This window comes from Callospermophilus lateralis, chromosome 7, assembly GCF_048772815.1.
Source record: "Callospermophilus lateralis isolate mCalLat2 chromosome 7, mCalLat2.hap1, whole genome shotgun sequence".
Taxonomy (NCBI): Eukaryota; Metazoa; Chordata; class Mammalia; order Rodentia; family Sciuridae; genus Callospermophilus; species Callospermophilus lateralis.
Window position 1 is genome coordinate 100332457 of NC_135311.1, and position 23623 is coordinate 100356079.

Genomic DNA, 23623 nt, shown 5'->3' on the forward strand with positions numbered 1-23623 from the left:
CACTGACATGGGAGTGACCACTGCATTATGGGATTGGCTGATTCGATTCATCTCAGGATTCCTACCCAAACCATCAGATCCTGGGTGGGAGGACTGGTGTGGACAAGTAGCAATGATTCCCACTACACATGAAAGATTGCTTCACCATATTTCGAGAGCACTTTGCTGGAGAATAGATTGGAGGAGGGTGCAATAGGAAGAAAGGAGAATCTTCAGGAGCCACCCCAGGGAAAGACATGAGTACCCGGCCAAAGGGGAGGTAGATGCAAGAGAACGTTATGACGTTAAAGCTTCCTCACGTTCTGGATCCACATGGCTCTAGGGTGGCAGACCTGTGACCGGCCGATGGAGTGTACTTCCCACCACAGGCAGAAGCTTCCAGAATGGAAAACAAACACTGCTTAGGCAGTCATGCCAGTTCTTTTTTTTTTTTGTTCCCAGGGAATTTTGTTCTTGGTCCCATCAATCAATGTTCACATGTAGAGCAGCACAGGGGACAGTTTGTCATGTTTTCAGTCCACAAATATTGACGAAAGCACAAAGGTTGGCACAACGCAGTTTAATGAGTAAGAAACTAACTCACTTGCTCAAATTTCCAAGAATTTTCTCCTAAACTGAGTTGCAGTATGATTCTTGCCCCTCCTCCCTGTCACAGGACTGAGCCCAGGGAAGTCCCCTGCTTATTACCCACTCCAAAATGATTTCACCCAAATCAGTGACTTCAGTGTTTTCAGGAAGAATAATACTTGTGTACATTCCAAAGAGTTCCTTCAAGCCTGCAAGGGAGCAATGAGTTTCTGACAGAAAGTGAGTCCATGTAAATAGAGGGGCATGGAACACCTGTGTGTGAGGTGCTGGGGGAGGAGGTTGACCTGGGGGGGTGGGGTTATGTTAGATTTCAATAAGGATTATAGGAATCCATGAGTTTGGAGGCAAGACTGACCTGGGTTTTAAGCTTATCTCTATCTACCATTCGTTAGCTAGACCTGGGATAAAAAAATATAAAATCTAAAAAGTTTTTCTATATATTCTGATGGATATCAAGAAGGAGATTGCAAAAGAATGTGATATACTGAGGAGAGATGGAAGTAGGAGTTACTAAGAGCGTAGAGATAGGACCTGTGAACGCAGTTTTGCACAGGGGGAGGAAGGAAAGAAACCATGGTCTGCTTCCTGGAGAAAGCATAGATATATAGAGCTTATTCCATGAAACACAGGGAGGAAGAAGCATCCGTTTGTGGAGAAGGACAGGATGACAGGTATCAGGTATTGCACATGGAAGGAGGTACATGCAAGATCCTGCAGGCCAATCTGAAGTGGAGAGTGACAGGTGTTGGAGGGATGAGGCTGAGAAGTGAGCAGGAGCTGGAAAGTGAAGACCCTAAAGGCCACTTCAAAATCTCCACTTTTCTAGAACCACAGGGAGCCATGGAAGGTTTGGAGCTGGGAAAAGGCATGGGAGTGCCTGCATTCCAAAGCACTTTTGGTTGTTGTTTGAGAACAAGTCAGGGAATGGGGACAGAAGCCCCAAGCCTCTTCAGTGCTGCAGGGGAGAGAAGACAGCACCCTGGGTGAAGGCTGTAGGGTCACTGACGAATGCTCATATATGGAAATGAAGGAGTTTCAGGATGCACTACTTGATCTCAGAGGAAGAAGGCAATGTTGAGTACCAGGTGCTCCGATTGCCTCATTTTTTCTCTAGTAACATCTTGCATGGTAGGTATGGACCCCAGACATTAGCTAAGTTGTTTTTGGCTAGTAAGCAGCAGCAGCAGCAACAGGGTTCAAACCAGGCCTGTCTCCCTGAAAACTCCAAACTAGCGAGGTGCTCTTTTTCTCCATTAGATCATGCTGCTTTCCCAAATCAAATACACCAAGTTATTGCTCACCAAACTTGAATTAAGGATCATAAAGCATTTACCATTGCTGAAGAATTTAAGTGGGGGTGATAAATGCAGAAAGTGGATTGGTATCTTTGGGATTGCCATTAGCTTTCACCTCCACCTGTCAAAATGTTGGCCATCATTCTTTCTGGGATTTTTAACAGACATTTAATTGTCATCATCACTAGGTACTACCTTCCCTGTCAGGATGTGTGTGGGTCATTACCTTCTTTTCATTACCTCTACAAGAGTTCATTTCCCACACTGACCTGGACGCTCCTTGAGGGCACCATCTATGTCTCATCCTTGTGGTATTCCTGGTGCTTAGCTGGGGATGACATGCTCATTAAGTACTGGGTAAAGGACGAATGAGCACAAGATCACAGTGGTCACAATGATAAACTCTGTTCCATTTGGCAGAATATACAAGCGGGGCTAAGGCTTAGCCAGTGTCTATTATCCCACTCTGTCCTTCTTATTCATGTGTTTGCTTGTTTATTGATTTGTTTATGGTGCCAGGGATTGAACTCAGGGTCCTGCATAAGCTGACCACAGGCTCTACAACTGAACCTCACATCCAGCCCCTACTTTGCCCTTCTTTATACCAAATCTTGTTCCTTCTCTTGTCCTTTGAAGGCTTTCAGTGTGTGACCCTTCTCCATATGGACCCAAGGCTGCAAGGCAATGTCCCTGTGTGTGTGTGTGTGTGTGTGTGTGTGTGTGTGTTCAATGGAGTTCTCACTTAGCCATTGTTCTCTGGGCTCTTTGGCACAAATTACATGTTCTTTCTAGCCTGGCTTTAATCATCACAACCGTGGGTCCTCATCAGGCTCTCTGCCCTATCTCAAACCAGTGCTTACAGGACACTCTTACCCTCCGAAGAAATGGTATAATTTTGGTAAACATGGGTCATTCCCCTTGCATAAATATCAGATACCAAACCACCACTTAACAAGATGGGCCAGAAACACAGAATATCTGAACAAAGGCTGTTGACAGCAGTATCTTTTTTTCCTCTCTTGTAGTTCTGTGAAATTGCTCTCCCCAAAATAATCCTAATGCTTTATTTACTTCAGCTTCGGGTTTATTTTGGGTTGAACTTTCCTGAAACTGAGTCTTAGGATGTGATTCTTATCCTGGTCACATCCTGGGGAGTTGTTTTGTGACTTGTTTGAATGGGCTGTGGCTTTTCCAGGGAAGAGGCAGGGGCCGGAGGATGTCGACTCCCGTGTGTGGGACACACAGAGAGGAGAGACCTGTAGCTTGGGTGGAAGTACTCCCAGAGGGAAAGTTGGGTGTCCTGGGCTCCAACAGACAATGGCAGAAGCGAACCCGATTCAGACTTTATCAGTTATCTATCCTGGGGACTGATCTGTCTCATAGTTTCCAACATCTGAGTGATGTGTGATTATTAGGAATTCAGACACTGGATGATTAAAACCGCCAGTGCTGGGAATTTTCGCATTTCAGGAAATTTTGATTGTGAGGCATTCTGGAAGCTCACCAGCTGGTGGACACGAAGGGGAGGAAGTCCAGACAGAGGACAGGAATGGGACTGTGGGAATGGACCTGAAGGAGCTAACAAGGAATTTACCTTCATGGCAGACGGCTCTGCTGGAATCCTCCTTCCTCCATCCCCAGGTTCATGATTGGCAAAATGGAGATGATGAGGACTGAATTAGATAGTGCCATGCCTGCCACACAGCCCCAGCTCCAGATGTGAATTCCACTCCCTTTTCCCTCTTTTGAGGGTCTGGAAGTCCAATCAGTGTTGATGGGGCCGAGGTAAACTGAGGTTTGTCTAGTCTAGGCTGGGTCTGATTTGGGGGGGTAGGTGATTATAAGTGATCCATGTAAGCAAAATCTGGAATTCTAGGGAATCTTGGAGATGGGCCAGGGCTGTTCAGATGGAGGCCAGGCAGCGCATACAGGTGCCAAGTGTTCTAGATTCAGGGTTGTATTCTTTCTCACATGTGTGCAGTTAAAACGTTTTCAGTAAAGAATGTCCTTAATGGCCAGGTGAGGTGGTGCATGCCTGTAATCCCAGTGTCTCAGGAGGCTGAGACAGGAGGATCATGAGTTCAAAGCCAGCCTCTGCAATGGTAAGGTGTTAAGCAACTCATGAGACCCTCTCTCTAAATAAAATACAAAATAGGGCTGGGGATATGGCTCAGCAGTGGAATGCCCCTGAGCTCAATCCCTGATGCCCCACCTCCCCCCCCCAAAAGAAAGTCCTTAATGAAGCAGTAAAAATAATCAAAATGATTCCATATCAACCCTTATATGCCTGTCTTTTTAATGGTTTGTGTGACAAAATAAATAAAGCATTTTGGTTATCTACCAAAATACAATGATAGTCTTAAAGAAAAGTGTTGAAGCAATTGTTTGAGTTAGAAGATGAACTAGACATTTTTCTTTTCTTATAAAACTCCATTTTCCCTTGAAAGAATGACTTATAGCCACACTGTGGTTATTCAGCCTTGGGTTGGCAGATTCCCCAAGAGAGAGGCACTGAGAATATGAAATTGGGCTAATTGGGGCTGATACTTCAAGGAAAACAAGTGACAATATTACCTGCCAATGAGAAAATACGAGTTCAATGGATACTCTAGAAAACACATCCTCCATGTGAGATGGCATCTTCGTTCAGGCCTGCGACTATAATAAAACATCACAGATTGGGTGATGTCTGAACACTAGAGATAATTTGGCATAGTTCTAAGACTGGGAAGTCCAAGATCAAGTCCCTAGCAGACTCAGTGTCCAGCTAGGGCTGCTATCTGCTGCCACGGTGGCACCTTCAGTGCTGTGTGAAAGGCAGAAGGGCACTGGGGTTTGGATCTGAAATGTCTCCCAAAGGCCATGTGTTTTAAGTTTGGTCCCTGTGTGTGATTTTGCCCGTGTGGGTGCTCTTGGGAGGCGGTGGGACTTTCAGGAGGTGGGGCCCAGTGGGAAGTCTTTAGGTCACTGGGGGCATCCCCTCCTTGAATGGGACCAGCCCCTTCCACTCTCTTTCTTTCACTTCCTGACCATGAGATAATGCTTTTGCTCTGCCATATGCTCACGGCCCCTATGTGCTCCCTCACCGCAGGCCCTAAAACCATGACGACAATTATCCACGGACTAAAATCTCCGAAACTCTGAGTTTCAACAAATCTTGTCTCTACATACTGTTTGTGTCAGAATGACAGAAAGATGACTACTGCTGAGAGCAAGAAAGGGCCCACGTAGTTTCCCTAGTTTCCTCCAGCCCCTTTCATGTGGTCACTGATCCTTTCTAAAGGTGGTGTGTCTTGATACTATATTACTGATGATTAAATTCCAACATGAATTGTGGAAAGCAAAATTCAGACAATAGCACCCGGCTTTAGATTCCACTTTGCAGTATGCCTTTAAGAAACCATCACTTGTGGAGTTTCAGTGCGTTATCCAAGAAGACTCCAACTCCATGTCTGATGAGGCCAGATTTCTTCATGTATTTCAAATAACAAATCCACAGTAGATTGAGAGCAAAAGATGTGAGACTACTTGCTAATGAGACACTGAAGAGATTTGTAAACACGAAATCATACCATTCTTTTCACCAACTTTTATATAGGTTAACATGTAATTGACTTATAATTTTATTTGAAAATAAATAAATGTATATAACATTTCTATATTTTGATTTCTAGTATGATAAATATCTCTACATATGATCCACATAAACAAAAGCTCTTTGGAGTTCTCATTTTTTTTTTTTGGTACCAGGGATTGAACCCAGGGGTGCTTAACCACTGAGCCAAATCCCCAGCCTTTTAAAATATTTTATTTAGATTCAAGGCCTCACTAAGTTGCTAAAACTGGCTTTGAACTCATGATCCTCCTACCTCAGCCTCCCAAGCTGCTGGGATTACAGGCGTGTGCCATTGTGCCCAGCTTGGAGTCCTCATTTTTAAGAGTATAAAGAACTGTCTCATTTTGAATCTTGCTTCTGCCATTTACCAACTGTGCTGTTTTGGACAAATTCCATCTCTGTGCTTCACTTTCTTCCCTTATAAAATAGTTAATTTTAACCTATCTCATAAAGGTAGGTTGTGAGGATTAAATACTCATTTACATATACAAAGTGGTTAGAAGGGGCCCTGGCATCTAGAAAGCGCTGTATCCATATTATGATAATAATACTTATTATAACACAGTAGCATAGTATGACAGTCTGTCCCTGTTTTCCCCGACAATTTGTGAGGCTTCCCAGGTCAGAGTCTGTCTGCAATTCACCTCTGAATCCTAACCCAATGCTCAGCACCTACCAGGCAGTCATAGTGGGTGGTAAGTGATGAATAAGAAACTGGGAGAAGTCAGGGAAAATCCCAGTTGCTACCTGATAGATAATGACATTTATGAATGAGGACATTCAACCCCAATGCAGCTGGGATGGCATCCCTCAAGTAAGGGTTGAGGGAGCTGCTAACAGGAACTGGATTGAGGTTGGAGGAGGTAGACTTGAGAGAGGAGGGTCTCAGATGTTTTTAGTGAGTTCTGATGGGATGACCTTCCATGAGGTGCTGTCTGGTGCCTGGTAAATAGGTGTGCGGACCTTGTGGACACAGGGTGGAGACCGGCCCCACCTACTGGTGGGGTTGGGTAACACAGTCCGTCTGAGGGGTATCTCTATGGGTCACCTGGGGTTAAGGAGATTAGAGCTGAAAAAAAATAAAAAAATAAAAAATAAATAAATAAAGACTAGAGCATTAAGTATGAGTCCTTACTGATTTTTCAAACCTACATTTCATATGATTGTATTTCCCCACCTTGTCCTTGTGAACTATTATTCTGAGGTATTTTTGAACATCCTGGAAGGAAAGGAAAGAGTATTCTTCAACGTCTGCTTGGGTCAGGCACTTTATTGATGCTTTCCCATTTAAACCTCACAACCACTTTGTGAGAAAAGTATGATTTGGCACACAAGGAAACTGAGGCTTGGGGCATAAGTTACTTCTCAATGGCTTCTTTGTTAATCAGTGGGATTTAGACCAAAATCTTTATAAATACCAAATCTAAATCTTTTAAAAAGGCAAATTTTATATTTTTTATTATAAAAGCAATAAGTAATTTTGTCAAAAAATGGAAAAATACTGATAAACAAGTGAAAAATAAATTCACATATCAGAACTATAATCACATTGGTATGTCATTTCAGACTTATTTCCATGTATGTATTTGCAACTGACTTTTCTTCTAACAGTACAATAAATGTTCTTTTGTGTCTATAAATGTGTTTCTATAGCATTTTAAAAGACTTTATAGGATTTCATAGTATGAATATACTGTTTATTTAACCAATTCTCTGTTGTTAAATATTTATCTTATATCTTACTTTTCATTAATACAAACAATGTTACAACAAACAACCTTATAGCTTAATCTCTGTATATATCTTTACTTCCTTGAGTAAATTCCTAGAAGTAGCATTGATGATTTAAAAATGAGTTTTTATTTTAAAGACATTTAAATATACAACATTGTCAAATTGTTCCCCAGGAAATATAAAAATTTTAATTCCAGCAGTCTGTGGATGTTCTTGTTTCCCCATTCCTTCAACAAGTGAGTATAAAAAGATTTTTGCTATTTGGATAGTGAAACATAAGATATTTGTTTTTGTGAGTTCATATACTTTCAATTCCACCTTCTTGCTTCTTGAACCAATTTGAGTAATGCTCTGTACTAAGATATGGAAAGTTTTAATATGTTAGTCATCCACAGTGACAGTCTCTGTTTCCTGTCTGAGCTGGCTGGGTTGGAAGTAGCCAGAGAGCCAAGTGGGAGGAAAGATATGGAACTCAGTTTGGTTAGAAAGTAGGACAAATGGATGGAGGGAGGGCTTGGGTGCTGGTGACGACCCTCACCACAGGGTGCTGGTTAGAGAAGCTCAACTGCATAGGACTCACCTGGCAATGTGTGCTTGATTCCCAGGGACTGTAGTGGCCAGTCCACTGTCCAGTGAAGTCTGTGGCAGAAAGGAGGTGAACAGGGATCCCAAGAAGGGGAAGGTGAGCAAATACCCATTCCCATGGGTGGCCACTTAGAAGCAATCTGGGAGAAATGGAATTTAAAATGTCAGAAAAAGTGCTCTTCTTGGGAGCTGTGTGTCCTTTTCAAAGATCCCAAATAATTTGTCTGCTAAAGGCTCTCACAGTTTGAGAGATATTTTCTACCTTGGCGAATTCTCCACAATCCTGCATACTTTTAGGCTTAGACATTTACTTTGAGTAGATGAATTTGGCAGTGTACCTGTGACTTGGGTAGCCTCAGGGTAGACTATGGTCAGGAGATTGAAGGTAGGTCTCAGCAGCCAAATTGTCCACTTGCTAAATGAAACTCGCAAAAATAGAATTTTCCCATTACCATAAGCTCATACTTTCCCTGAAAGCCGACTGACCTACTGGGAAAAGTAAATCCTGTATGCAACATGTGTGTGTGTGTGTGTGTGTGTGTGTGTGTGTGTGTGTTGTAAGCATGAAATAGAAACAAGGAGAAATGGACACACGGAATAGTTCATTACATCTAAATAAGACATCTCAATTACAGCACAGTAGGGACAGTCTTACTAATTTGACTGCAAATAATAATTTGTTTGGCTCAATCTTCTCCATAGGTAGTGCTCCTTGGTTTGACTTTGTGACCTTCTCCTTTTAAATTAAAGTGATTGATCAATTCCACCATAGGGTGACTCATCTTTCTTTAGAAATCCTAACATAATCATGCAGGCCAATTTTGATTTTTCTGCTTGGAAGCTCTTCTCTGTCCCCCTGTTGACTTTGCATATCTCTGTTCTGATGCACTGATTTTTAAAGCTCAGGTGACTGCAGTCTTAGTTAGTTTACTTCCAAGTCTGTGCCTAAATTCTCCTAGTGAGGTAAGAGTTTAGGAACATCAAGATAGGGTAGGCAGGGTACAAGAAAAGTGCTGGTTGGGGGTGCAAGGCTGGAAGATGAGTCATCATGTCCCTGTTTAAGGTAAGTCCCGTTACCATGACAACTCCTGCCACTTCACCTGTGGCAATTCTACTACATGTTCTGCATTCTAATTGGGTGAAAATAAAGTAACCAAGGGGAACAAAAAGGGCAAGATCTTCAATCAGGTCTGTGCAGTCAGAGTAATGAAGCACAGCTCAGCATATAAGACAAGACTCACCCAGACACAGGGGCCTTGAGCCACCCCTCGCTCAGCTCACTCCATCCTACATTACCAAGAGTTACCTTCATTTTCACTTTCAATAAATCTATGCTCTGCTCTTACTTCTGCAGTTCTTGCTCAATTCGTTGTTCAGGATGCCAAGAACCTAGATTCCAACTTGCCCCCACCTGTTATTATTTGGGTGAGCCAGCCAGGAGGCAAGTCCTGCTATGGGAGTCGGGGATCCTCTGTTGCAATTGCCTAAACCTACTTCTCTTTTCTGTCAAGCTCTCTGATAGTATCACATTCAGACTGAGAAGCAACTGATGGTCTTTGAGGAATCCCCAGGGTGGTCAGAAGACACCTCTCTTCAGAGCATTTGAAACTCTATAGCCCGAAAGTGTGGAGACCCTGGGACTTTGCTGGACTCTCTGGTATTACTCAGCTCCCCTGCCATGTATTTGCACTAAGTCTTCAAGGCACTCTGGATCTGCCTCTGTTTTTGTTCACTGCCTTCTCCTCCTGGCCTCAACTTTTTTGGTCATAGACAAGGAGACACCTTTGGCTCACGGTTTATACTCAGCAGGTACAGTCTAGGTAACTAAGATACATTAGGGTGCCTGCCACTTGAAGACTCCTGTGACAGGATAATCCAGTTGTAAGATGCAGTTAGATTTAGTCTGTGCTAGTTCAAGGCAAAGCTCACCATCACAGGCACATGGTAAACCCATCCACTCATCCCAACGCTGTGGTCATCTGAAGGAAAGAGCTCAGCCAAGGCTAATTGTGTTGACATTTCCCTTTCTAGCTCTACTATGGCCACAAACTGGCTCTGTGACTTCTTCTTCTTCTTCTTCTTCTTCTTCTTCTTCTTCTTCTTCTCCTTCTCCTTCTCCTTCTCCTTCTCCTTCTCCTTCTCCTTCTCCTTCTCCTTCTCCTTCTCCTTCTCCTTCTCCTTCTTCTTCTTCTTCTTCATCTTTCTTGACCTCTTATAGGCCTTTATGCACAAGTTCCCAATTCCTCCTTTCCTGAAATGTTCTTGGTACCTTCTTCTGGAGAGCAAATGCCTCTTTTGCATCAATCATTTGCCCCCACCCCAGAGAGGGGTGCTGAGGTCTATTGGCTATGGTAGTTTTCCATGCCTGAGAACATGGAGGATGATTGCTGTCCCTTTTTTTAGGTATGGTGAGGGAATGGAAACAAAGGTCAAGCTGCTGGAGTGAAGCCAAGTGATTCCTACCTGATAAGGGAGGTTTGGTTGTCCCTTAGCTTCTTGGGTAGGGAGGCCAAATTTTATTGTATTCCTGAAAATAGTTATAACAATCCCCAAAGTTGGCACCATATCCAAGAGTCTCACAAATTATTGTTGGCCTCTGCCCTTGGTGATAGCTTGATCTTGTTCCAACATTTAAAAAGATGTCCCCCAAAGCAAACTGGGATGTATTCTCTTACAACCTTTGGGTCAGCTTGTTATATCTCACCCTAGCCCTAGGTTTCAGTGGGACTCCCTGTCTTTTGCCATCAATCTTTTAATGCCAGGTCAGTCTACCAAGACATTCATCATCTCAACGAGGGACTCGGGAGCCAGAAGGAACTCATGGATTTAGAGGAGGCATGCGCTCTAGGGAACATTCAACCACGGTATTGTTGCCAAATGTAAGGCCAGAGATATCTGGCCACTCTGGGCCAGGATCCCCATAGGGACCCCAGAGACACTTAAGTCAGAGATGACTCATTCCTCTGAGTGACACTTTGATGGAATTTGGAATCTAGTCCTTAGATCCTTAGGTTTTCCTTCTTTTACAGACAACCATGAGAGGAACTATCTTTATACACAGGAGTCCCTTCTTGGGTTATTCTGTACCACTGGGACAACTTTGATCCTGATAATCTGAGAAAGAGATGCCTTATCTTCTATTCTAATGCTACCTGGCCCCAGTATAAGTTAAGAGACTCAGTACAATGGTCCATTAATAATAGCCCAAATTTTAATACTATCCTTCAATTGGTTTTTCTGACAAATGGTCAGAAATCTCATACACCCAAGCCTTTATGACCTTATACAAAAATCTTATATCATGAAAAGACAAAAATCCATCAGTCCCAGAGAAGCCTCTGCTCCCACCTCAGATCCAGACATCAGATGACTCTTTACTGAGTAGCCCCTATGTCTTTCAGGGGAGCACCCACAGCACTCACCATATGACCCACCAGAGGAAGTAGCTCAGCAGTTCCCTCCTTCTCCAAACAACCCGAGCTCACAACACACTTGCAGTGGGGCGTTTGAAACACCCTGGCTTTGCCGTGGGCCTCTGTCTTGTAATGTTTGTTGTTCACTGCCTGGTTATCATTGGTACCCCAATGATTTTCTGGTTACTTTCTCTGTTCAGTGGTTTATAAACTTTAATTTTCTACCTCATATTCTTGGTGTCTAGAGGAAAAATCTTAAAATAATTGACAGGTTTTTGGCTAGAGCATGCTCTGGTAAAACTTAAAGATCTCTTGATTGGAACTTAGATGCTGCAGCCCTTAGAGTAAGAATTGAGGCTTCGCCCTTGGTCTTTTGGGGGAACAAACTTTATCCACTGGTAATTAAAATATTCTTGGTAAGGGTAATACTCTTGTAAAAACTGAAGGCCAGTGATTATGAGATTTTGGACCCTAGTTCCCATTAGGTTAGAGACCTCTTTCTCTTCCTCTTCTCATCTTAATGTCCAGACAAACAGAATACCATGGGATCCCACCCAAGACTCCAATTGGTGGAAACACTTATTCACATCTAAGATAAAGGGGTACTATCCATCTCTGGGTCAAGAGGTACTTAATGCCCTTTATCTCTCATGCTCAAAAGCCCAGCTGCCTTACCCATTAGCTGCCTGTCTGAGAACTATCTCTCTGAGGCTTGTATTGGAATGTAAGCTGCATAAAAACTTGCCCCAAACCAGTTTGAGACCAGAGGAAAAAAAAAAGTGTCACTCTTAAATCCAAGCTGCTATGGGACATAGATGGCTGTTTTACAAGTTTTCTTTTTCTTGAATCTTTTCCTGAGGTCCACTTTCTCCTTGGAATCATGGGCTCCTACATTCTTTAAATATCACGGCTGCCTCTAATCTGGTCTGATATAGATGTTCCATGTAATCCTTTACTAGAAAAATTTGATTCTGTCATTTTTATTTTAATTTTTTTGGTATTAGGGATTGAACTCAAAGGCACTCACTTGACCACTGAGCCACATCCCCAACCCTGAGATGCTTAGCACCTTGCCCAATGCTGAGGCTGGCTTTGAATTCGTGATTCTCCTGTCTCAGCCTCCTGAGCCGTTGAGATTACAGGCATGAGCCACCACGCCCGGCCTGTCTGTGTCAATTTTTAAACCTCTGCCTTTTGGAGCTCATGGTTTTTCTGGTAAATTCACCTTTGATCCAATTAGTCTGGCTTTACCTAACTGGAGCTTTTAAGCTTTCTATCTTTTCCTACTGTTTTATTTTTCAGAGACCAATTATTCAAGGGTTAACTCTCAAATACACTGGAAAAGGAAAAAGACTGTCCACTTCAGAATTTCCTAAAAGGAGAATGTACAGTGGTCATGGCTGACATGTATTGTCCTCATGGATGGACCAGTGGCAACCTGAACCATTGATTTAGTATCCAGACCCCCTTCCCAGTAATTCCCAATTGTACAAGAATCCCCCAGGTTTGTGTCCTCTACTCTATAATTTATTGTTCACTGTCACACAAAGAACATATGTGAAAGACTCCATTTAATTTCTTGAGGGTCAAGTCTAATAGACACTGTATAGTAATCACCTTTAGTTCTTTTTGCTCCTACCTGTGGGAATCTAATAACTGGTAAAAAGCTATAACAGTGTTGTTTCCTGTCTGATTTTGTATATATTTGTGCACACCTGTGTATTGTGTGTTACGTTGACATACGTGCTTGTGTCTATATGTCATTTGTATGGTACAGATAGGCAGAGAAGACAAGACTCACCCAGACCCGGGGGCCTTGCGCCACTCCCTTGCTCAGCCCACTTTACTCCACATTACCAAGTGTTATCTTCACTTTCACTTTCAGTAAACCTATGCTCTAGATCTAATTGAGATCTAGTCCTGTTTCTTCTGCATGTCTTGCTCAGTTCTTTGTTCGGGATTCCAAGAACCTGAATTCCAATGGGACACCCCACCAGTATCATTGATGTCCACTTTGCACTCACATTCTGCCCCAGCTGAAGGCCTTTGTTTTGGAGCTAAGGCCTTAGAGCCTAAGACCAGGGCTGACAAGTACAAAAGCCTCACCCAGGAAGGACTTGGGGATTGGACAGGAAATCTCAGCCGAGACTGAGATAGGAATTTGGGGGTACAGAGAAAAAAAATGACTGAATCAAAAGGGAAATACCCATGAATTGGTGAAACACAAAATAAGCAACTTATAAGCAACCCAGCCCTGTCCCAGCACCTGTGTCTTTGTCACAAACTGGGCACAGTGCAAGGATAATGTGCAAGCACACGGAAAACTGGTGTGAGGTGGTGTAACTGATTCCGCCTCTAGTTTGGTCCCTAACTACTATCCCTCAATAAAAAGAACCTCAGACCAACTGCCTCTCACTTTTGAGGTAGCCTGCCCTCTTTTTCCCTTTGGGTGTAAAATCCTTGCTTTCCTACATAAATCTCTGCATGTGCATCAACGTCCAATGAATGCTGAAATTGTTCTCCACCATGTAAGTCAAGAACTCTGCCATTCTGAGTTGAGGTCCCTCTCTCCGGGATCTCCTTGGACCTTTCTCTAAGTGACAGGGCTAGGCACAGGGACAAACAGGGACCTAGCACCTTTGGCAGGGTCTGAGCAAATCACTGCAGTTGAAATTACCCTTGGAGTGGGCCCAGCAGCCTGACTTACTTGCTCCCTGCAGCTCCAGCAGTTTATATATGAGCTCCTCAAAGAACCAGTGGAGAGGATAATCAGTGGCACCTGTAGAAACGAAGGCAGAGGTAAGCAGTAAAACCAATCATTGGCCAAGCAGTGTCTACACTTGCCTGTCTACATCTGGTATAGATGTAGTAGGAATCCACTCTTATCCCACAAACTATTTATTTTGCTTTACTTATCTTCTACATGGTTTAAAAATATTTGAAGGCAGTTTACTTTCAAAGAAGCACTCAAAATAACAAGACAAAGGACATCTTATGGAAAACCATTTAGCAAAGAGAAGATAAAGGTAGGAAGGAAAGAAAGAAAATGCTATGTATATATGAGGCAGGCACATGCCAAAGATATTAACAAGTCCTTTCTACTTGCCCCTGGGGACCTACAAATTTGGATCCAGTTTTTCCAGTAGTCAAGAAAAAAAAATGTATGAAATCCATTTTTCAAAGCACAGTGCATATTGTCTCCTACCCCAGAAAGCCCCTCCTCACTATGGGGCATAAAACACATCCTTTAGATCTAAGTATAACTTCTCTCCTTCAAAATTTGAGTTCACTAAGGGCAGAGACTGTGGATATGTCTTATTTACTTTGGAAGCAGGAGTGATTTGGGAATAAAATGAAACTGTGTTCCATCCAATGTTCTAGACAGTGGCTGTAGGATTTTGGAAACTTTTTAAAAGGTATCTAAACCTCAGAATGTTGCTGAGAAGATTCAGGGGAGAATTGCTCCAACATTTATGGATGAAGAACCTGGAGGTTGGGGAGGTATAACTTACCCAGTCCTCTGCTTGCTAACATGTGGTAGATTCTTATCTTTCTACCTTCTTTGCAAAGGAGGCTCAGGCTTAATGAAGATCCCTTAGCTAGTCCTGGGCTTTCTGGTATCACAGTCCTGCTCTTTTTACTGTGCATACTGATGTACCCCTCCCTCCCATTTCAGCTGCTTGCCAGAGAAATTTCCTTTTCTAAAGAGGCACAAGTTAGCAGAAATGTCCTCTGAATCTAAGACAAGTGCCTGCTTGTCCTTGGAGTGGGTCTGGCCTTTGCTTTGCATGTTCTTTTCTGATTTATCTGAGCCTTGGAGAAGCCAGGAGGCTCTATGGTGAGGAGTGACCATTGCTGCCACACCTAGGAGTGACCACTGAGAGGCCTCTCAGACTATAGCCTGTCAAATGCTGTCAAGGCTTTGTTGGACAGCAGAGGAGTCCCTCATTTTTAGGTACAAACTTAGAAGTAAAAAGTTTCCATGAGGCATTCTGGGACGAAGGCAAGTGGAAACAGAAGCTAGACCAGATTCCTGGAGATCATGTAGTTGTGGAATGTGGAGAAGGAAGTGGGTGTCAGTTCACCTGATGCTGGGTATGAAGGTGGACTGGGTTTGGTCCTGGGGTGACCTCCTTGGGGAGTCAAGTTCCTTTGTGAGCAGATGTTCACTTTGTTTCAGGATCTCTTGGACTGTCTGGGTGCATGGGTTCAAACTAGAAAAACATCTCCTTGGCTGCAGGCTCTCAGTGGCTACTAAGCCATTTTTTACTTTTTGAGCCACTGCAGGCTGAGCTTTCAAGGATGTCAGCTGTGCAGACTTAGTGGCAGAACCTGCAGGACTGTGGACTGCTTTGGCAAGATCCAGAGCCACTGAGGGGCTTGAAAAGTGCCAAGTACCTTGTCTTTCCTTACAGAAATATTAGAAATAAACAGGACTGATCTCAACTAGGAGCACTTTGTCTATGGTTTCAAATTTCAGTCAATGTGGTCCACCCACTGGAGTGCCTACCATGTGTGGAGTGTGGTGTCTAGTGATGTCTGTATCACTGTTTGAGGGAGCTGGCAGTAGAGACGGCTATCTAATAAGATAAGAAGGGAGGCCTGGGTCCTACCGAGCCTGTGTCCAGACGGAGGGGCTGACTTCACCCCATGGGTAACAGGACATCACTGATGGATTCTCAGTGGGCAAATGGCAAGACCTCTGGCCGCTTTGCAAGGTTCATTTGAGTAGACTAAGCCTGGAAAGAGAGAGAAACCAATATCAGAAACATTTAGGAACTAACCAAGACAGGCAGAAATTAAACTGAGAGTAGCTCCACAACCCAGGAAACGTAAATCAAAGTCCACTTTCATGAAAGCCTAGATTGAATTTTTCCCAGTTTCTGTATGGAACATATTTTCTTCTTTCTTGAGCCTCCCAAGACTCTTTTTTTCTTTTTCTTTCTTTCTTTTTTTTTTTTAAATCACTGAGCTTCCCTCACATTGTCTATCCTCCTGTGGAGTTAGGTCTCCAGGAGGTTCATTGTGTCTGTCTTACAGTGGTTTCTACCCTCTTGAAGGAGGGACACCTTCCTGCTGCATTCTCCAGATTTCACGTCCTCTGCCCCCTCCAGCTCTACTCTCTCTGTGTTCGTGACCTTGGGTGACTTCCTGGGAGTGCCACTCATGCGGGGTAGGGCTGGTGGATGTATAAGGCCACCAGGACACACCCAAAGGAGGGCAGGTGTTCTCCCAAAGAGGTTCAGGCTGGGAGGAGATAACCAGAGCTGAGCTGAAAGATGATCTCAGTATCTCTAGCTGAGGAGAAGGTGCGGAAGGTCAAAGTCATTGGCAAGGTGAAGATGTGAATGAAAAATGGTAAAATCAGAATGTAGGCGCATCAGGAGCAAGGTCGCCAGGTTGGAGGAAGAGATAAGGATGGATGGTTCAGGACTGAATACACACAGAACAAGATGCTGGGCGCCCCTCCATGTGGCTCCACACACTAGCTTTGGGAATCATGGCTTATGGAACCATGAAGGGCACTGGAGTAAAATATAAATTTGAATAGAAATATAAGTCTAGTAGTACTTTAGACAAAGAAGCAAAAGAAAGTAATTAAAGAAAAATGGATGTCCAGCAATAAGAATAAAAAGGAAAAAAAAAGGATAAATCTCTTTTAGCCACTGGTGTTAGTGGATGCTAGTGGCTGGGAATGTATAGCTCTTACAGACTTTTACACATGAAACCTCTATCCAAAGGATGTAGACACAGTGACGGAAGGAAATGAAAGAATAGTCCTAATATAGTAAGACCCAGGAAGGAAGTGCTGGAAGGATTCTTGTGAAGTTGTGAAAATATAAATAACCTCCTTGCAACTTCTAAAGACTGTTTCTTCTTGATGGTACAGAAGTTTCTAGCCAAGTATGTCAGGGTAAGCACATTTATGACTCTCTCCGCTCCCTCCTTGGAGGCAAGGGATTCTAGATGGGGAGAGCTGATGTGGACCAACCGTTTGTCACCTGAATTGGGATGGTAGGGTTTTTTTCTGCCTTGGCTCTTCTCTTCGCCTCTTTCTATCTCTGGGGCTGACTGGGTCTACCCTGAACTCTATTTGGGCAGAGTCATCAAATTTTTTAAAGAAGGGACCATGACCCAGGGGCCACCTTGGGTGTTGTGGAGATGTTCCCCTGTGAATCATATATTTAAATGGATGGCCATTACACTTTGGTGCTCTGATCTTTGTGTCCTACATAAGCAAAGTGAAATATAACTCAGAAATTAAAAGAAGATGATATTCAAGGTCAGCCAATCACAGGTGGCTGGCTGGGCATTAGTTATATTGTTTTGAACTTCCAATGGAGGTAGTTTAAGGCAGTTGATCAAACTGAACAAATCAAAAACATTGTTTTGTTGTGCTTCTACATTTTTCTCCAACAAAATTCTTCCCTCCCTGCTCCGTTGGTGGTGCTTGTGATTCAGTGCTTCCTGATTCATGAATTGCTGTTTGCTCAAATATTTTTGGGTGCTTCAGTTTATCTTTTAACACTATGCAAGGGTGCCTAGCTGAGGGGGGCGGTACAATGAGGTTCACACTCATCTTGCTAACCCAAGTGCCCAGTCATGTAGAAAGGGACACTTTTTACTAAATCAAATATGAATACTATACATGACAGTGGCAGTCTTATCCTGCCCAGAAGCTAAACCTCATGAATATTATTCTCGGCCAATCATATTTACTGTTCATAGCAACGTAAAGGATCAGAGAGGCATTGATTATTATGCTCCCCAAATTTAGTGCAGGAGGTAGAAGGGATATAATTTAACTGACTGACTGGTGGTAGCCTCTTGGTTTTCTAGGTCAGGAATTGAATCCACTGAGGCCTAGTCACAGTACAGTATTCTTTCCACCATACCTCCCAGTTGTAATTTTTCCTCTCCAGATTCCCTATTACAGGAATTCCCAGTAGGTAGTCATGTGACTCAGAGGGGCTGCCCAGCTATTATTCTGGGGCAGCCTGAGGAAAGGATCCTAGCTCAGCAGCACAGAGTAGCATCTTGTGGAAATGCCTCCTTCTTGGATATGCAGTACTGAGCCTTTGCTGGTGCCCATATGGGGAGCCCTCACTGAACATATGACCTGATCTGCCTCAAGTTCAATGTGAATCCTTCTTTAGCAACTCTAGGTTTTTTTTTCCTTGCATGGTGCAGATTGGCAAGGGATGGGTGAGGATGGGGTGGGCTTGCAAAACATTAATGAATGGAATCTGTGGCTTTTCCCTGACCCAGCTTGGCCAGCTGCACTGGGTTGAAATTCCACATTCCATTGTTCTCCTTAGAAGAAAACAGAACTGGCTCTATTTAGCCCTAGGAATTGTCTGTGTAGGCTTGTTGAAGAGAATTTGCAAACCAGATGGAATTACTGTTTACTGTGTCTCTTCTTGTCCAAGGAAAAAATATTATTTTTGAAGGCCATCATCAGTATGATCAGAATAGTTTCCCAGCCATTGTTTATCAGCATTCTGGTCAGCATGCGGGCTCAACAGAACCTTTCCACTTCTTATCTTTATGCACATTTTATGCACACCAGTCATAGTGGTCAGCACTAACCACAATCTTTTTCAACCAACTACCCTTCTTTGTTAACCCACATGGTTACATGGTTGCCAACTTGTATGGCATCTTTCATCTACTCCATTGTCCTGATTACAGATAACAAGACCAGGAATGTGCACCCAACTCAAGTCAGTCTCTGGGAATTTGGAACTGAGATCATAAGACCGACTTGGTCTTCCTTTGGGATATTGTCTTTGAACAGTATAAACTTAGAAGATGCTGCTAGTCATGTTGTCTATTGCTGAGAGCCACAGCCGAGTCGGAATGGCCCCTGGCATTTCACCAATAGTATTGGTTGAGAGGCAAGCCATTAAGATGATGCTGGATTGATTCGGTTGTATATTAGACCTTTACTGTCTGCCTGGGCCTGCTACTTTGGAGTTCTCCTGGGGATTCCCGGAGAGTTCCCATTGGTTGGGGAAGTGCGGGAGGAGAGCTTTCCGGAAGAGGGATTTCCGGTTGTTGGTTCCTGGAGGAGCCACGTGGCTTTGGGGAGAATTCCTGGGGAGCGTGTGTGGAGTGTGCCAGTGGAGTTCAGAAATAAAGTCTATTCCTGCTTCAGTGGCTCGTGATTTGTGCCCAGCCAGACTATGGCAGTCTATCACCGCAAATTTAAATTGATGGAGAAGAACGAAACAAATTTCAGAGAGAAACAGAGATGAAATTAGAGACCTGTCTCTGGTTCCAGAACCCATATGAGACCCAATTATATTCCTTCTTTTGAGCTTTAGGACATGCATTTATGTTATTATGATAAAATGCTCCTCTTTGCTAAAATTATTACTTAAAATTAGTTGGCTTCTACTAACTATAATTAATAGTTCTTTCTCATGCTATTGCCTTGAAGGTTTTTGAAGAGTGACCCCAGGACTGACATAATCATCTCCTTTGGGGAGCTTGTTAGAAATACAAATTCCCATCCCCTGGGACCTACTGAATCAGAAAGTCTGGGATGAAGTCTAGAAATACGTGTTTAAGTAGTCCCTCCTGGTATCTCAAGCTTGAGAATCATGCACCTGGCCATCTCTGGTGGTGGGTGGGAAGAGCAAGACCTGGGATTTGACTCTGGAGGCATGAACCAGTGATGTGGTTCTGGGCAGGCTGCATGGCCTGATGGACACTTAGATTTCTCAGTGGCAAAATGGAGGGCACTGATGCTTACATTATATAGCAGCTGTAAGAAAAGCACACACTTCTGGGTACTTGAAAAACATCAGTCTTATTTTTGTCTCAGTGGACCATAAGAAGAGGTATTGACCCAGGTCATTCATCTTGGAGACACAACCTGAGATTTTAAAAAACAGCCCATCACTTTAAGAGCATAAATTACGTCTCATTCCTTGTGTCTAATTGGTGCATCTAGACCTTAGCTTGGGGGGAGGTTCCCCTTTTTGCTATCACTAGATTGCTGGGAGTTAAACTCAATAAATCTGAAATTAATTTTGATCTCTTGGATTTTCTGACCCATTTTCCTGCTGTGTGGGGAAAAACAATGTAATTTAGACTATCCTAGAATAAAAGGAGATCAACTAGAAAACAACAAAGAAATCAGCTAGTTTTTGAAGAAAGAAAGCAAAGGCTTCCTTTACTAATTTATTCATCCACTGACTCATTGATTCATTCATCTGCCCAATGCTCATTGAGATATTTCTTAGTCTGCATACCATGCTAAGTACTACGAATTTATAGAAAAGAGCCTTGTGTTCTACTACTGATAGAACAGTATGAATAAACAGGTAGAAGTTGAAAATGTGTAATAAAGGGATTATGGTCAGGAGATGTCTCTTGGTGAAATTAGGAAGTAGGGGCATGAGCGTCAAGGCTAGCAATAGAAAGCAAAGGCTGAAAGGCAATATCTGCTTTGGTTTCAACAGCATACCATTCTGTAATTAACAGCAGCAGATGTTTTGCAAGGACCTCCTAATTCCTTGGGCCATATTTGAGCCGACCCTGGATGGATGACCTTCCAGCAGGTAGCTCCATTTGCCAAATACTGCTCATGCTCTTCATATTCTACATGGGGTGGGCTGCTTAGCTCTCATTAAAAAAGAATCCTGTGTCTGCCACAACTTGACAGTGGAATCCATCCAACCTCAAGTGAACTCCTTCTGGAATCCAAAGAGCCTGGCTATCTTCTCATGAATCTCCACCCAGTTCTTAGCTTCCAGATCACCAAAACTTTAAGTTATATGCAAGATGGGACGAAAACATTGAACTTGTCCCCAGACAGCTCTTCATGGCTGTGTCAGACCAGTATTTCAGATGCAAAAGAGATGAGACTTGGATGGGAGTGAAGACAACTACTTAGTGATTGTTAAATTCTCCCTCACATTTGAAGGGTGGTTTTTCTGCTTGCGTCAATTACAAACTGCCTTAATGAAAGTCAAGTTGTGTTTTTCTTATTCCCAGACCTTATATAAGAAGAACAAAAATAATGACTAACATGTTGTATGGAATAGATAACATCCTTGACCTCATTTGACCCTTGCCACTATCTGGAGTAGTTACTAGAATTTCATTCCCTTTTAACAGATGAGAAAGGATTTGATGAGGAATGAGACATTTTTTCATCAAATATATGAGCTTGTTCTTCACTCTAGTTTTCAGACTATAGATTTTTATGCTCATTCTATTATGCCAGGCTGTTTTAAAAGAAAACTGTTCTTACCAGTACACAGGATTTCAAGGAACTTCCTGGGAAAACTTGGAAATATGGGGTGAAGATGATCCTTTGCCTGTTAGAGTTTAAGATGGATGTAAGAGGATTAGTGAGGAGACAGGGTGGCTCCCAGGACTGTGAGACTCAGCTGATCATAATCCAACCATAGATCTTAAATATATTTGAAAGGGGAAGGAAAGCGGGGTCAGGGAGGGACATTTTGGCACCCTGTCCATGCTGTGTGCTAGGGATCACACAAGGCCATCTTAATAGAGTGCTATTAGATGGTTTATTCATCTAACTCCTCTTGTGGGGATACCTAGCTCACCCAGCAGCCTTCTGAGTGTGATGTGATATCCCAAGCAGGGAGAACCCTGGGGAGAAAATGTACTGGCTGAGCCAAGGTGAAGATTTCACTTCCACGTGAGTTTATTAACCTTAGAACACAGATGTTGGGAGATTGACTCCTGGTGCATAGGAGGGGAGGATCAGCTCCTGGGCTAACGCAGCCAGGTTTCTGAGCCTATGGAGCTGCAGGATAAATCCAAGTCACTAAAGGAGTGAGAGGGATCTTCCTTTTGGTCTCCTGGATGGTCTCTTGGAAGGTGAAATTGTCCACTTCTTTCTCCTGGTAGTGTGTTTTCTTTGCTTCAAAGACACCAGCTTGAGTCAGTGTTTGTTGCTATCCTATCAGTCTTGGCCTCGTTCTTGTGAGAGGCCAGCGGTGCCCATGTGTTCTTAGGTTGATTCTTGTCCCAAATCATTTGCTGACCACCCATCCAATCAAGACCATCACGTAGGAGGGTGATGAAGAGGCAGGGTGAGTGAGACACCATCCCTCCAATTCAAATGTCTAAGCTTGCAGGACAGACTGACTGGTGCACAAGTCACTTTAATGATTTTTAATGGCTTTCTGTGCTCCTCAAATGGATCAGCCAATATGTGGAACAGTTCATACATATCATCTCATTTCTTTTTCATAACTAACCCAGGGGCAGATGAAAATATGAAGTCTTGATATGTTAAGTAATCTGCTTCGTGTCATAGAGCTAGAAGGTGGTAGAAGAGAGCATTGACTCCCTGAGACATCAGCTGCTGGGAAGACTGTCAGCGAAGTTCCAAATAATGGGAATGTAGAGCATGGGGCTGAACTAGCTCTGGTTATTTTCACTCATTACCTAGTTCCTCACCGGAGCTCATCAAAATGAGGGCCCCTAGGCAATTTGGAGAGCACTAACACCTTCAGGGATAGAAGGACAAGTTGGACAAACCAGTGAATCCCACCCAAGCTGGAGTCCTAGTCTAATGTGAATTGGCAGCGAGCATCTAAGATCCATTTTAAATATCAAAAATTATACTGGAAATTGTGCTTTTGTCTCAGATAGTGCTGCAGACACTGGCTAATCTGTTTTGACTGGAACTTTATCATCCCAGTCTAGTAACTCTGGCTGTCTCATTACTCTCTGTGAGCTCTAATTAACTAGTAAGTATCAGTTCATTGAACCCTTTTTTGTTTGTTTGATGCTGGAGATGAAACCCAGGGCCTCTCACATGCTAGGTGAATGCTCTATCTCCGAGTTACAGTCTGGACTCAGTTCACTCGACTTCAACAAATGTGTCTTGGGCACTTATCTTCTCTGTGTGGGACACTGAACTGTGTTCTAGAGATACAGGGACCAAAAAAAAAAAAAAAAAAAAAAAAAAAAAGACCTGCTTCCTACTTCAAGAAACTTGCCATCCGGGGAGGAAGGCATATCTGAAGGAGTCTTTTAAGACATTTCCTTTCAAATTATGACAATAGTACTTTTCCATACAACCATTTAAACAGTAAAGAAGTATTCATTTTTCAGGCGCTGGAGAGCCACTGGAGAATTTTATACTGGGGCCTTCTGTAGCAGGATTGGCTTTTGGCAAGGTTTTGACATTTGGGATGCCCCTGTGGTAGGATAGGCATTTGGTTGCAATGTGGGGGCTGGCCTAGAGTTTGCCTCTGCGGGAGGCAGAAAGCCCAGGTGACAGCAAAGAGGCCAGGGTGTGATTTCAGCCAGAGTTGAAGAGGCCTGAACCAGGACAGAGGCTATGAAGATGGATTGGAGAGATCCTGAGGAGGAAAAATATATGTTCGGTTACTGAAGAA